We start from the raw sequence: 13,941 nt of genomic DNA on the forward strand, positions 1-13,941 counted from the left end.
TCCATTGCCCTACCTGGAAGTCTTTTGTTAGCACACCATGTCAATAATGCCCCCCACCCCTCAGTTGTAATGCTTCTGTGGAAAGTTCATGACAAATGAAGTGACAGTGGCCTTTAAGTGGATATCGCAAACTGATCACTTAAGAAAGTATTAGCCATTATTACTTTTTTATTACCCTTAATATACTGGAAATGTTTAGTATAGTCTTGTTTTTGATGTGGAACTATTGTTTTCTCTGAATATTACTTTTTAAAGCTAAAATGTTACTCATATAAAATGTCACTCAGATCCTAAGAATAGAGTAGTAGCTGTAATAACATTTATATGCCAAAATAATCAAAGTTTTAATTCTAGTTTGTCTCAAGTGTGTGTTAAGAGCAGTTTTGTAATCTATATTTTATGTGTTCAGAGCACTTAAATCCTCAAGTATATCTGGGGTGAGTTAAGTGACTTGAATGCTAAAGGCTAAGATGCATCTTCACATGCATTCACATTATTTCCGATGAGAGAGATTGGAAAATTAGGAGGCCATTCAGCTCCTCGAGCCTGTTCCACCATTCAATTAGATCATGGCTAATCTGTATCTTAACTTCATTTTACCCCGCCTTGGTTCCGTAACCCTAATAACCTTGCCTAACAAAAATCTATCCATCTCAGTTTTGAAATTTTCGATTGACCTAGCCTCAAATGCTTTTTGGGGCAAAGAGTATCAGATTTCCACTATCCTTTGTGTGAAGAAATGCTTCCTGACATCACCCCTGAACAGCCTAGCTCTAATTCCAATTCCCGCTTATTCTGGACTCCCTTACCAGATGAAATAGCTTCTCTCTATTTACCCTATCAACTCCTATGATCATCCTAAACACCTCAGTTAGATCACCCCTTAATCTTGTATATGCAAAGGAATACAAGCCTAGTCTATGCAGTCTGTCCTCATAATTTAACCTAGGTTTTGGAGGCTGGGCCCACTGAAATTAAGAACATAAGCAATAGGAGCAAGAGTGGACCATACAGGCCCTCTAACCTGCTCTGCCATTCAATAAGATCATGGCTGATCATCGATCTCAACTCCACTTTCCTGCCAAATCTCCATATCCCTTGATTCCCCATGACTCCAAAAATCTATCTATCACAGCCTTGAATATATTCAGAGACTCAACATCCACAGCCCTCTGGGGTAGAGAATTCCAAAGATTCACAACCCTGAGCGAAGAAATACCTCCTCATCTTTGTCTGAAATGGCCTACCCCTTATCCTGAGACTGTGCCCCTTAGTTCTAGACACTCCAGCCAGGGGAAACAACCTCTCAGCATCTACCCTGTCAATCCCCTTCAAAATCTTGTATGTTTCAACCAATCACCTACCCAGTGAAATTAATCAATGAAGAAAAAAAGTGACACAAATCACCCATTTAGCTACCGACATAAAGGAAAACTGTAATTGTTATTAGAATGTTACCAACCATCGGAGAGACGAGAAGAGAACCTCCATGTGCCTGTATTTCGTGTCGCAGTCTACTATCAGTCCATTGTCTGTTAGTTGAACCAGCTGCCCTGTTCTGAAAGAAGCACAGAACATGAAAAAATCAACTGATTGCATGGAAGCTGTGTATTAATTTTATTGATCTGTGCAGTGATTAACATTGACTCTTTGTACCACAAGAAAACAGGACTGTTCAAAGCTTGTAGTACTCAGTGGCATGTGTATTAAAGAACGGAGAAGCAGTGGCCATTTGTTGCCTGCTTAATCTGACCTGAAAAGTAAGCATTGAATGGTACCCTTGACAGGTGACGTTTCGTGTGTAGAATGTGCAGCAGGCTTCCATATGCTTGTACAAATGTCCTCTTATTTAGCTTAATCTGAGTGGGATGTGGGAAACGGTCCAAGTCAGAGATTACTCAGTGTGTAGCAGGGAAAGCCCATAAGTCTGCACAGCTGTGACTTAATATTCTGCACACCATTTCTTGGGACTCGGTATCAAATATGTTTGTTGTCATAGCACTTCCGTTTTTAAAGTGAAATATAAAGTGTTTTTATCCTACAGAAGAAGGACTTTACTGTATGGGGCTTTAGGGAATGTTCTGAATGCATTTCCTGTGCAAAATAACAAAATTAGAATTCTTTAAATTTCTCTGTTCTTCGAAGCTGAGTGCCCAGCCGTTCCACCAGCTGTGGGCTCCCTAAGCTTTGTTGTCCTGTCACAGCTCAATGGAGTATTTAAAGAGGACTTTGGAAATTTGCCCTGACTGTTGCTTCACATGTCAGTTACCAACACTGACATTTTCACACTGACAAATACATACCATAAAGAACACTTTCATACTAACACACAGGTATCTATATAGAGTATTTCACACTGATAGCTACTTGCTATTGAGTGCTGGTTAGGTATAACATTTCATTAATTCCCAGTTTAAGTTTCAGCTAGTTTGATCCTGATTAAATGTACCAAATGAGGGGGCCCACAATGCAGTGCTGACTCTGTTTTGTGAATTATACATAAGATCCTTAATTTCTCTCAACCCCGACCCACCTACTCCTTGCCTCAATTTCTGAAAAATCTCTAATTAGTTGGCTGTATGATAACAGTGTAACATTCTAGGTGAAATATCACAAACAACATCCAAAGTGACCACAGAGCTGGGTGGTGATGACACATACTGGGCCATGAGGAGGAAAAAGAGATGAAGAGGGGATTTGCAAAAAAAATATTGGCAACAGGAGTGGACCAATTTAGCCCTTTGAGCTTGCTCAACCATTCCACTAAATCAGGCCTCATCTGTACCTCAACTCCATTTACCAGCCTCAGCTCCATATCCCTTAATACCCATACCAAACAAAAATCTATTGCTCTCGGTCTTCAAAGCTCAATTGTCCCAGCATCCACCGCTTGTTGTGAGGGCGAGCATTCTAAATTTCTATGACCCTTTGTGTGAACAATTGCTTCCTGATTTACTTCCTGAATGGCCTAGCTCTAATTTTATGATTAGGACCCCTCATTCCTAATTCCCCCATCAGAGGAAATAGAATCCTTTTAATATTTTAAACTCATTGATCAGATCACCCATCAAACTTCTATACTTACCGGTGCACAAAACTGAAAACAGTACTCTAAATGGACGCTGACCAAGACTCTATACAACTGAAGCATAATTTCCTCCCGTTTGTAATCCAGCCCCCTTGAGATAAAGGTCAGCATTCCATTCGCTTTTTGATTGCTATTTGTACCTGTCTACTCGCTTTGAATGATTTGTGTACTTGGACTCACAAATCTCTCTGCTCCTCTACAGTTCCTACTATTTAGAAAATACTTCAGTTTATCTTTCTTCGTACCAAAATGGATGATCTCACACTTGCCGACATTAAACTCCATCTGCCAGAGTTTTGCCCATTCACTTAATCTGTCTATGTCCCTTTGCAACTTCCTGTTTCCATATGTTTTACTTACTGTCCCTCCTAATTTAGTGTCATCTGCAAACTTGGATATGCAACACTCTCCTTCATCCAAGTCATTAATAAATATGGTGAAAAGCCTAGGGATCATCATTTGTCACATCCTGTCAATCTGACTACATGCCCTTTATTCCACTCTCTGTCTCCTACCTCCCAATCAATGTCTCCTACCTCCCAACCAATGTCTCCTACCTCCCAACCAATATCTCCTACCTCCCAACCAATTTCCAACCCTTCAAAAGGCTACCTCCAATTCCATGCACTCTAATTTTTGCCATTAATGTTTTGTGTAGAACTTTATCGATTGTCTTCTGGAAGTCTATATAGATAACATCTATGGACACTCTTTGTCTACTTTATTAGTGACCTCCTTAAAAAATTCAACTCGGTTAGTCAGATGTGAATTATCTTTAACAAAGCCATGCTGCTCTCTCTGAGCAATTCATACTTGCTTAAGTGCGCAATCATTCTGTCCTTAATGAGAGATTCTAATTTTCCAGTCTAATAGCACAATTCCTGAATCTAGGGAGTTTTGGAAGATAACTAACGCATCTGCAATTTCCTCACCTACATCTTTTAATATCCTGGGGTGGAAACCCTCAGGTCCTGGAGATTTATCGACTTTAAGTCCCATTATTTTCTCCATTACCTTTTTTTAACTAATATTGAATACAATAATTTCCTACCCTAGATTTATTTTCAGTTTACCTTCTATCACAGGTATTTTTCCTCTTCCTCCAATGTGAAAATGCATACAAAGGGCTAGAAATTGGCCAGCCTTGCGCCATTTTTTCGGCGATATTTTACCTTTTTTGACGTTTAAAAGATGTCCACCTAAATTGGCCAAAGTTGTATGCCAGTGGCTTTAAAATACCGCTGAAAAGTGGACCGCCGTCGTGCAATACCAAAAAAAGCAATATCGCGTTAAATTGGTCGTTCGGCGCACTCGTATTCTGCGAAAAAGACGTCCGAGAAAAGCCTGCGTTGCAGCCCCAGAAACAGCGGTAAATATGAAGACCTGCAAAAAAAGATAAGTTAAAGTTTTTATTTTTTAATTCTTTTGCAGCGATTACTTAGTTAAGGGTCTTATAAATGTTTTGTGATTTTTTTATTTTTTATTTTTTGTATTTTGCAATTTTTGTGTGTGTGTGTGTTTTCCCCCCTCCCAGGACCTGTCTTTTTAGCAGTAATCGGCCTCGCATTAAAGTTGGCGAGGACCGCAGTTTCCACGACTACTCGTGCAACGCCGATTTTTACCGTCGGGCACATTTTATTGCCAATTTTACCCCTTTAAAAAAAATAGCGGTATTTGTAACGGTATTTTTGGCAAAAAATGTCGATAAAATACCGCTATCGTCGAAAGACCAATTTCTAGCCCAGTTTAATAAATCTGCCATTACCTTGTTATCTATTACCATGTCACCTGCATCTGTCTCTAATGAGCCCACATTTCCCTAAGCCATTCGCTTACTCCTAATATATTTATAAAAACTTTTACTGTTAACCTTTAGATTACTTGCAAGATTTTTTAGTATTCCCTTTTTGTAGTTCTTAATATTCTGTTATGTCCCTTTGTGTTTTTTTATTTTTTCCAGTTCGCTGGATTACCACTTTTCTTGGCATTTGTGTAAGTCACTTTCTTTAGCTTTATTCTGTGTCTTACCTCACATGTTGACCATGGTTGCTGGACTGTACAAGTGAACCTTTTCTTCTTTAGGTGTATGTATTGGTCTTCATTGAATCATAGTAATTTACAGCGTGGATGTAGGACATTCAGCCTAAGGTGTCTGTGCCAGCCGAAATAGAGCTATCCAGCCTAATCCCACTTTCCAGCTCTTGGTCCGTAGCCTTGCAGGTTACAGCACTTCAAATGCATATCCAAGTACTTTTTAAGTGCAATGAGGGTTTCTGCCTCAACCATCCTTTCGGGCCGCAAGTTCCAGACCCATACCACCCTCTGGGCGAATAAAGTTCTCCTCAACTCCCCTCTAATCCTTCAACCATTAATTTAAATCTATGTCTCTTGGTTATTGACCGCTCTGCTAGGGGAAATAGGTCCTTCCTATCCACTCTATCAAGCCTCTCATAATTTTATATACCTCAGCATCCTCTGTTCCAAAGAAAACAACCTCAGCCTATCCAAACTTTCCTCATAGCTAAAATTCTCCAGTGTTGGCACCATCCTTGTAAATCTCCTCTGTACCCTCTCTAGTGCAATCACATCTTTCCTGTAATGTGGTAACCAGAACTGTACGCAGTACTCTAGCTGTGGCCTAACTAGTGTTTTATACATTTCTAACATAACGTCCCTGGGCTTTTATTCTATGCCTCAGCTAATAAAGGAAAGCATCCCCTACGCCTTCTTAACTACCTTATCTACCTGTCCTGCTAACTACAGGGATCTGTGGACATGCACTCCAAGGTCCCTCTGTTCCTCTACAGTTTTCAGTCTCCTACCATTTATTGTGTATTCTCTTGCTTTGTTAGCCCTCCCCCAAATGCATTACCTCGTACTTCTCTGGAGTGAATTCCATTTGACACTATTCTGCCCACCTAACCAGTCCATTGATATCTTCCTGCGATCTATAGCTTTCTTCCTCACTATTAACCACACATCCAATGTTTGTATTATCTGAAAACTTCTTAATCATGCCCCCTACATTGAGTCTCAATCATTGATATATACCACAAAAAGCAAGGGACCTAGTACTGAGCCCTGCAGAACCCCACTGGAAACAGCCTTTTAGTCAGAAAAACACCCGTCGATCATTACCCTTTGCTTCCTGCCACTGAGCCAATTTTGGATCTAACTTACCATTTTCCCTTGGGTCTCATGGCATTTTACTTTTCTGGCCAGTCTGCCATGTGGGACCTTGCTAAAATCCATACATCAAATGCGCTACCCTCATCGACACTCCTTGTTACCTCCTCAAAAAAAATTCATTCAAGTTAGTCGGACACGAGCTTCCTTTAAAAATTCCATGCTGACTGCTCTTGATTAATCCGTGATTTTCTAAATGATGATTAGTATTATCCCTCAGAATTTTTTTCAATAATTTGCCCACCACCGAGGTTAGTTTGACTGGTCTGTAAGGTCTATTTCTTTCTCCCTTTTTAAACAACAGTACAATGTTAGCAATCCTCCAGTCCTACTGCACCACACCTGTAGCCAGAGAGGATTGGAAAATAATGGTCAGAGCCTCCGTTATTTCTTTGCTTGCTTGGTCCAGTGGTAAGGGGGTCGAAGACGACTGGAGATCAGACTCCGCTGTATGGGCCTAGTACATACAAGCACACAAACTCCTACTGTCCTCATTTCTCCTTCCTGCAGGACCTCTCTCCCTGGGTTGCATAGGATGCAGTGGCGGTCTCACAAACTCACTGGCCCATGCTGCGCTGCTCCTGGGCCCCGACCCTGGTGCTGGTCCAGTCTGCGTCGCTCCTGGGCCACGACCCTGGTGCTGGTCCATTCTGAGGTGCTCCTGGGCCATGACCCCGCCGCTCCTGGGCCACGACCCTGGTGCCTGGTCCAGTCCGCACCGCTCCTGGGCCACAACCCTGGTGCTGGTCCAGTCCGCACCGCTCCTGGGCCACGACCCCGCCGCTCCTGGGCCACGACCCTGCTGCTGGTCCACGCTGGTTGCATTCTCTGAGCTGCTCGCGCTGCTCCCTGCGGGAGCTGGCTGCTCCTCTTTATTTCCCTGCTGCCAGTGGTGGTGTTTCCCCCCCCACCCCCAGGGAAGGTGTATTAGCTTTCTGATTACACCAGGTCTCATATGGGCTAGGAAAGTGGGAACGCCCGAACACGGAGTTCCTACTCCTGGACCCACTCACTCCAATGTTCGCGGCCTGGAATGGTTGAGGAAATACATCCCCAAGATTCCAATATATTAAAAAGATATGAGTTATATAATTCACAACCACCTCATTTAACTATATAAAATTGACTTTTGTGTGTTTGGACTATCTCTGAGTGTTTACATTTGGAATACTGTCTGCAACTTGATTTTGCTGCATTGCTGAGGACCTGAATGAAGAGGTTAAAATTCCCAGAACATCTACCATCATTGATTGTCATGTGCACAGTGTCCATCGCCCCTTCCCGCCCCCCCCCATCTGTAATCTGTTCCTCAGTCTTCCCCACGTAGCGTTGCATTCCACTTCTGCCCCTACTGCTCTGGGCCTTTGTTCCTCACCGCACTCCAATTCTTGGCTCCCTGCTGAGTGCCATTTTCCCAGCTGGGAATGTGACCATGGTTGGCATTACAACTAAATACAGAATACATGTTAGCAAAGACATTGGAGAATTGTTAGTAGATTAGAATAACAGTCCGCATGCCATACAAATAATCCTGTTAGTAGACATAAATGTTTCAAGCAGTATACAGTATAAATAATGCAGTTTATGTAGAATGTATATAACCCAATTACTGTACAGTATAAATAACAGTATACACAAGTAATGTAGTTAGTATAGGCTATAAGTTCCGCAGGCATGCTCCACTGGTGTCTCAGTGAGTAACTGTATGAATTACTTAGAATTTACAGCACAGAAACGGGCTATTCGGCCAAACCAGTCTATGCCTATGCCGGTGTATATGCTCCACCAAAACTTCCTCTCACTCTGTTTACTTTATCTCACCATGGCTCAGTACTTACATTGCACAATGCACCATAAAGCCCAGAAGATCTTAGGTTCCGTCTGTGCTGATCAGGTGATTTTAGCCAACGTGACAATTTAGGTGCCAGAATTAACTTTGGTGAGGACATGTATGATGATCAAGTGTGAGTCAGTGTAGGAAAAGATATGGGCAGCAGAATTTTGGACAAGCTGAGGTTTATCGAAGGTGAAAAAAAGGTGAGATGCTGCCCCTTGGCGACATCATCCGAAAACACAGCATCAGTTTCCACATGTACGCCGACGATACCCAGCTCTACCTCACCACCACTTTGACCACTCCACGGTCTCTAAATTGATGGACGTCCAGTTTTGGATGAGCAGAAATTTTCTCCAATTAATATTGCGAAGACCGAAGCCATTGATTTCTGTCCCCGCCACAAACTCTGTTCCATAGCCACTGACTCCATCACTCTCCCCAACATCTAGGCTGAACCACATTATTCGCACCCTTGGAGTCATATTGGACCCTAAAGTGAGCTTCTGCCCACATATCCACAGCATGTAAAACACCTATTTCCACCTATGCAATATCGCCCATATCTGCCCTTACCTCAGCTCATCCGCTGCTGGAACCCTTATCCATGCCTTTGTTACCTCTATTCCAACACACTCCTGGCTGGCCTCCTATGTTTTACCCTAGGTAAACTTGAGGTAATCCAAAACTCGGCTGCCCATGTCCTAACTCACACCAAGTTCTGTTCATCCATCATCCCTGTGCTCGCTAACATTGGCTCCTGGTTAAGCAGCTCCTCGGATTTCAAAATTCTCATCCTTGTTTTCAAATCTCTCCCATGCCTCACCCCTCCGTATCTCTGTAATCTCCTCCAGCCCCACAACGCCCCAAGATATCTGTGCTCCTCTAATTCTGGCCTCTTGAGTATCCTTGATTATAATCGCTCAACCATTGGTGACCGTGCCTTCTGTTGTCTAGATCCTAAGCTCTGGAATTACTTGCCTAAACCTCTCTGCCTCTCTACCTCTCTCCTCCTTTAAGACACTCTTTAAAACCTACCTCTTTGACCAAGCTTTTGGTCATCTGCTCTAATTTCACCTTATGTGGCTCGATGTCAAATTATTTGTCTTAAAATACTCATGTGAAGCTCCCTGGGATGTTTTACTGTGTTAATGGCACTATATAAATACAAGTTGTTGTTGTTGTGAACATTGGACCAATCACGTCTGGAGGTGATAAATTATGGGTTTCAGTAGGAGATGGGTTGAGGTAGTAGCAGAGGCAGAAGTAAGCAGTCTTCGTGATGGAAAGGGTATGAAGCTTAGGGCCAAACTAGAGGCTGAGGTTATCAGCAATCAGATTCAGCCTGAACCTTGGCCAAGGAGGGGATGAAATCGATGCTGAGGGTACGAAATTTGTGGTGGGGACCGAGGGCAGTGTTTTCAGTCTTCCCAATATTTAGGTGAAAGAAGTTACGGCTCATTCAAGACTGGATGTTGGATAAGCAGTCAGACACCTCAGAGGCAGTGGAGGTGTTGAAAGAGGTGTTGCAGAGGTAGAGTTGGGTATCATTGGCATATATGTGAAACAGGCTCCACGTCTGCGGATAATATTGTTAAGGGACAGCATGTAGATGAGAAAAAAGAAGATACAAAGGATGAATCTCTGGAGGGGAAAGAGAAGTCATTGCTCGAGATGCTCTGGCTACGATTTGGTAGGTAATAGTGGAATCAAACAAGGGTAGTTCCACTGAGCTGGACTGTAGATTAAAGGCACTGGAGGAGGATACAGTGGTTGACCAAGTTAAAGGGCTGCAAAAGTGTTAAGGAGGGATAATACACCACAGTCATAGTCCCAGAAAATGTCACTCGTAACTTTGATTCAGGCTGTTTCAGAGCTGTGGCAGGTGTGGAAGGTTGATTATAGGGATTGCAAAAAGGAATTTCAGGAGGTTAAGCACGCTTCTGGGAGGTGACAACCCATTCAAGGACCTCAGAGAGCAGAGAGACATTGGAGATGAGGTGGTAATTAGCAAGGACAGAGAGATTGAGAATAGGTTTTTATGGGAGGTGATGACTGGTCTTGAAAGGTTGGGACATAGCACCTGAGGAGTGGAAACCAATTACAATGTCAGCTAAAATGGGGCCAAGAAGGGAAGTTAGATGCTCCGGAGTTAGAGGGAATGGAGTTGAGGAAGCAGGAAGGTCTTGTGGATGAGATGATTTTGGAGAGGGCAGGGGGGGAGATGGGGTTATATTTGCTCTCCAGGCAATCCTAGAGTAGTGGACTGTTTTGGCAGAGGAGAGAAGAGCTTGATGTGGTCAAGCCTAGGGTTGCCCTCCTGGATTGCCAGGAGGCTCTTGGAATAGGACATGGATCTCTCGGGCACTGCTGAGATCTTTGCGCTTTAAATTTCCCACCACAGCCCCCCCTCTGACTTCACCAGCAGCCAGTGCAAAGAAGCCTGCGGCTTGGTGAGGTCACTGACCCACTGCCACAGAGTGCCAGGGAACGGAAGATTGGTGAGTGTGGGCTAAGCTGTATGGGTGGTCTCATTGGGGTGCCTTCGTCATCAGGGAACTATTGTAGCTATTCAAAATGAATGCCAGGATAATATAAGACCTTCAAGTGAGGCAGAAATACGTGTGATTCAACAACCTGTAGGAATTCCTGTCGTACGAAATGTGAAAGATTATTTTCTGTGATATTCCAATGGCGACAGAGGATAATGTGGTATGGTCAGTGTGTGATCCCACATATAATATGTATTGTGTATGGAATGTCTGTGCAGTTCATTTCAAATTATTTCTGACAATAGAATAAATGCCTGTATAGAGATTCTGGAATATGCCCAACAACATCAAAAAACGTCAACTTTTTGATAAGTTGGCAATTTTAATGAATATTTTCATACTAAAATCTATGGCCTGGAAATTGAGTCATGTCGAGCGTGTTTTTCAGGCATTATGCAGCCTCTTGCGCCCATAATAGCAGGCAGAAAGTGTACCGCCCAGCATACTGGGCAAGGACAAACAAGAGGTGTCTTTTACCCACACCTGAAGCAAATGTTTATCCCTTTGCATATGCAAATAAGGGGCCTAAGTTTGTTGCAAGATTGGTTTGTCCTGAGATAGCTGGCGCCGTTGCTGGCTGCACTCAGGGAAATCAATATCACACATCAGCTGCAGAAAAACAGTAAGTTACTTTTCTGTAAACCATCATCTCGATCTCCCCACCCTGGCCTTGAGATCCCCAAACTCCCTCGTTCTCCCCGCAGCCCCCACACTGAGATCCCTGATCTCCAGGCTCTCAGATCTCCCAATCCAAGCCCCAATCTCCAGGCTGCCCAATCTCCTTCCCCTTCCTGTCACAGATCATGACTCGCGATCCACCCCTCACCCTCACCCCACCTTCCCAAGGCCTGCAATCACTTACTTGAGAGCACAGATAGTTGAAGGCCAGGATCCTTCGGGCCAACAATCACTCACCTGTGGGCTGCTATGGCTCTAGCAGTGGCCCAAGCATCCATAACGTACCTGCATGCCTCCTCCCACGTCTCTGTGAATGAGGTCCGAGGCCGAATATTCAGGGCTCCTCACACTCTCACCATTCGTGCACAGGTTTGAAAATGTGCACTCCCAAATTTCTATGCCTAGCATTATACCAAGGAAGTGTGTTAACGTTTTTGCCGTGGCCTAGAAATTCGAGGGTTTAGCGCTGGCAGTTAAGGCTGTTTTTCTGAAAAAAATGGCGGCCGCCCAATTCCGTTGAGTCCCATGATGGCCGCCATTTTTGGCAGATCGGCAGCTCTGCTGTTGCTTGCGCTCGCCGCAAGTATTTTAATTAGTAGGAGCATGACGTCAATTGGCGTACAACACCTAAATGACACACGCTCATCCATTTTGGAGCTCGCCCTCTCCAAAGCGCGCCCGTGCGTGCAGCTGTTGACAGCACGTAGAGACAGGAGAAAGTGGCGGTGAGCTATAACCTGTACAGTAAACAGTTGTAGAAATAACCAGTAATTATGGAGAGCTCAGACTATATAATTGGAGTAAAAATTGCTTCCAATGAGATACATTAAATCCCCCCCCTGGTCCGTCAAACATTATGGGAGGTAAATCATTTTCAAACAAACTGTACTGTTGTACAGTTGTAAGAATCTTAGGAAAAAATCAAAACTGCATTTCCTTTAATTTTATACATTAGGTTTACTAGTTTAGGAACTGATAAAATAAAATGCAAAGTTTGGAAGTCTGTTTTTAAAAGGCTTAACACCATATTTTCACCAAGAATTCTTCAAAAGTCTGCTGTTGTTAAAAAAAAATTTGCACCCTCTTCTGCACGATTTACACCAGTAACCACCTGACCAAGAAGTTCATATTCCCTTTTAAAAAAAATATTATTTCCATTGATGTCGCATGCAACGGTTTAAGGACATTTATGCCACAGTCTTTATATGGTGTTTCTAGTCACAGTCCCTCCAGAGCTGAGCATGTGCTTTAATACCCACTCACCAGGGAGTGGATCAATTATAAGAACATAATGAAAAGGAGCAGGAGCAGGCCACACAGCCCCTCGAGTCTGCTCCGCCGTTCAATAGGATCATGGCTGATCTGATCTTGGCCTCAACTCCACTTTCCTGCTTGTTCCCCATAACCCTTGACTCCCCGATTGTTCAACATGAATATATTCAATGACTCAGCATCCACAACTCTTTGGGGTAAAGGATTCCAAAGATTCACGACACTATGCGATCTGCAGGCTAGTGCACTGACATTGCTAGCTGCTAGACGATGCATCCCCCGCCCCTTCCAGCACCGTGGTGGAGCACAAACCTCCACACAGCAACCATCTGGGTGAAGCATCTTTGACCTATGGCAGCCAGCGAAGGTGGGAGTACCAGGCAGTCTAGTACCCATTTGTGGACCCCACACAAGAGCCAGACAAATGTTTGCGAAAGTAAGGGGGGATCCAGAGACAACAAATGCCTCCTAATGTGTCACAACGCACAATGCTCCAACCCGACAAAGGCCAACAACGGACTCATTACCTCCTGGCCCTGCAAGACCAAATGATCTGAAACAGCAGATTGCCTGAGAATGCCACACTGGTCCTTTAGATGCGACCTTCAGCCTCCTGCTGCGGTTACTGCCCGAAAGAGCGCGTTGCGCAAGAGATTTTCTGCTCCGCTCATGTAAATCAGCAGGCAGCATCAAAATACCAGTGCTGTCTGCACTTTTTGCGGGCGGCCATTAACCTTGGCCTGTGGTGTCGCCGGCCGTTTTCCGGCCTACTCAAATTTCTGGGCCAATAACTTAAGTCTCAAGCTTCTCGTTACATTCATTGGGCTCAATTTTCCCCAAAGCTGTTTTTTGGCGTACTTGAAGAGTTACACCCGTTTTTTTTGGGCCCAAATATGCCCCAAAAAATCATCCAAGTTTCCCCGTTTGAATTCTTCATTTTGGCGCTGCCTAGCCTGTTGTTTAGTTTTAGGGGTGGAGCCCAAGATCTGCGCCAAAAAGATCAGGTTGCCACGGTAACCAAGGGCACACTGCGGGCTGAGACTGGAAAGTGAAACACACAGCCAGCTCACAGCAACCTGCACAAAGTGTAATGACAAAATTCTATCTCTCCCTCTTCCTCTGCCCCCACTCCCCTCCCGATGCCGGTCCCTGCACCTATTCCAGGCCGAAGGGCCTCACGGTGCTGGTCCCAGTCTCCGCTCCTATCCCAGGCCCAAGTGATTCCCAGTCCCGGTCCCCTATCCTATCCCAGGCCGAATGGCTTCCTCACTCCTGGTCCCCGCTCCTAACTGTGCCCGAAAGACTCCCCCCTCCCCCCCCTCTCTACCGCT

The 13,941-nt window shown here is 44.1% G+C and overlaps 1 protein-coding gene and 1 pseudogene across 2 annotated transcripts in view; one reads left to right on the forward strand and one right to left on the reverse strand.

The window, feature by feature from the left end:
- Positions 1 to 11,616, reverse strand: part of LOC139228211 (RLA class I histocompatibility antigen, alpha chain 11/11-like) — a 127,140-nt pseudogene extending 115,524 nt beyond the window's left edge.
- The window catches only part of afg2a (AFG2 AAA ATPase homolog A), a 594,246-nt gene that overhangs the window by 437,074 nt on the left and 143,231 nt on the right, over positions 1 to 13,941 (forward strand). The window lies entirely within an intron of this gene.

Source organism: Pristiophorus japonicus, chromosome 2, assembly GCF_044704955.1.
Source record: "Pristiophorus japonicus isolate sPriJap1 chromosome 2, sPriJap1.hap1, whole genome shotgun sequence".
Taxonomy (NCBI): domain Eukaryota; kingdom Metazoa; phylum Chordata; class Chondrichthyes; family Pristiophoridae; genus Pristiophorus; species Pristiophorus japonicus.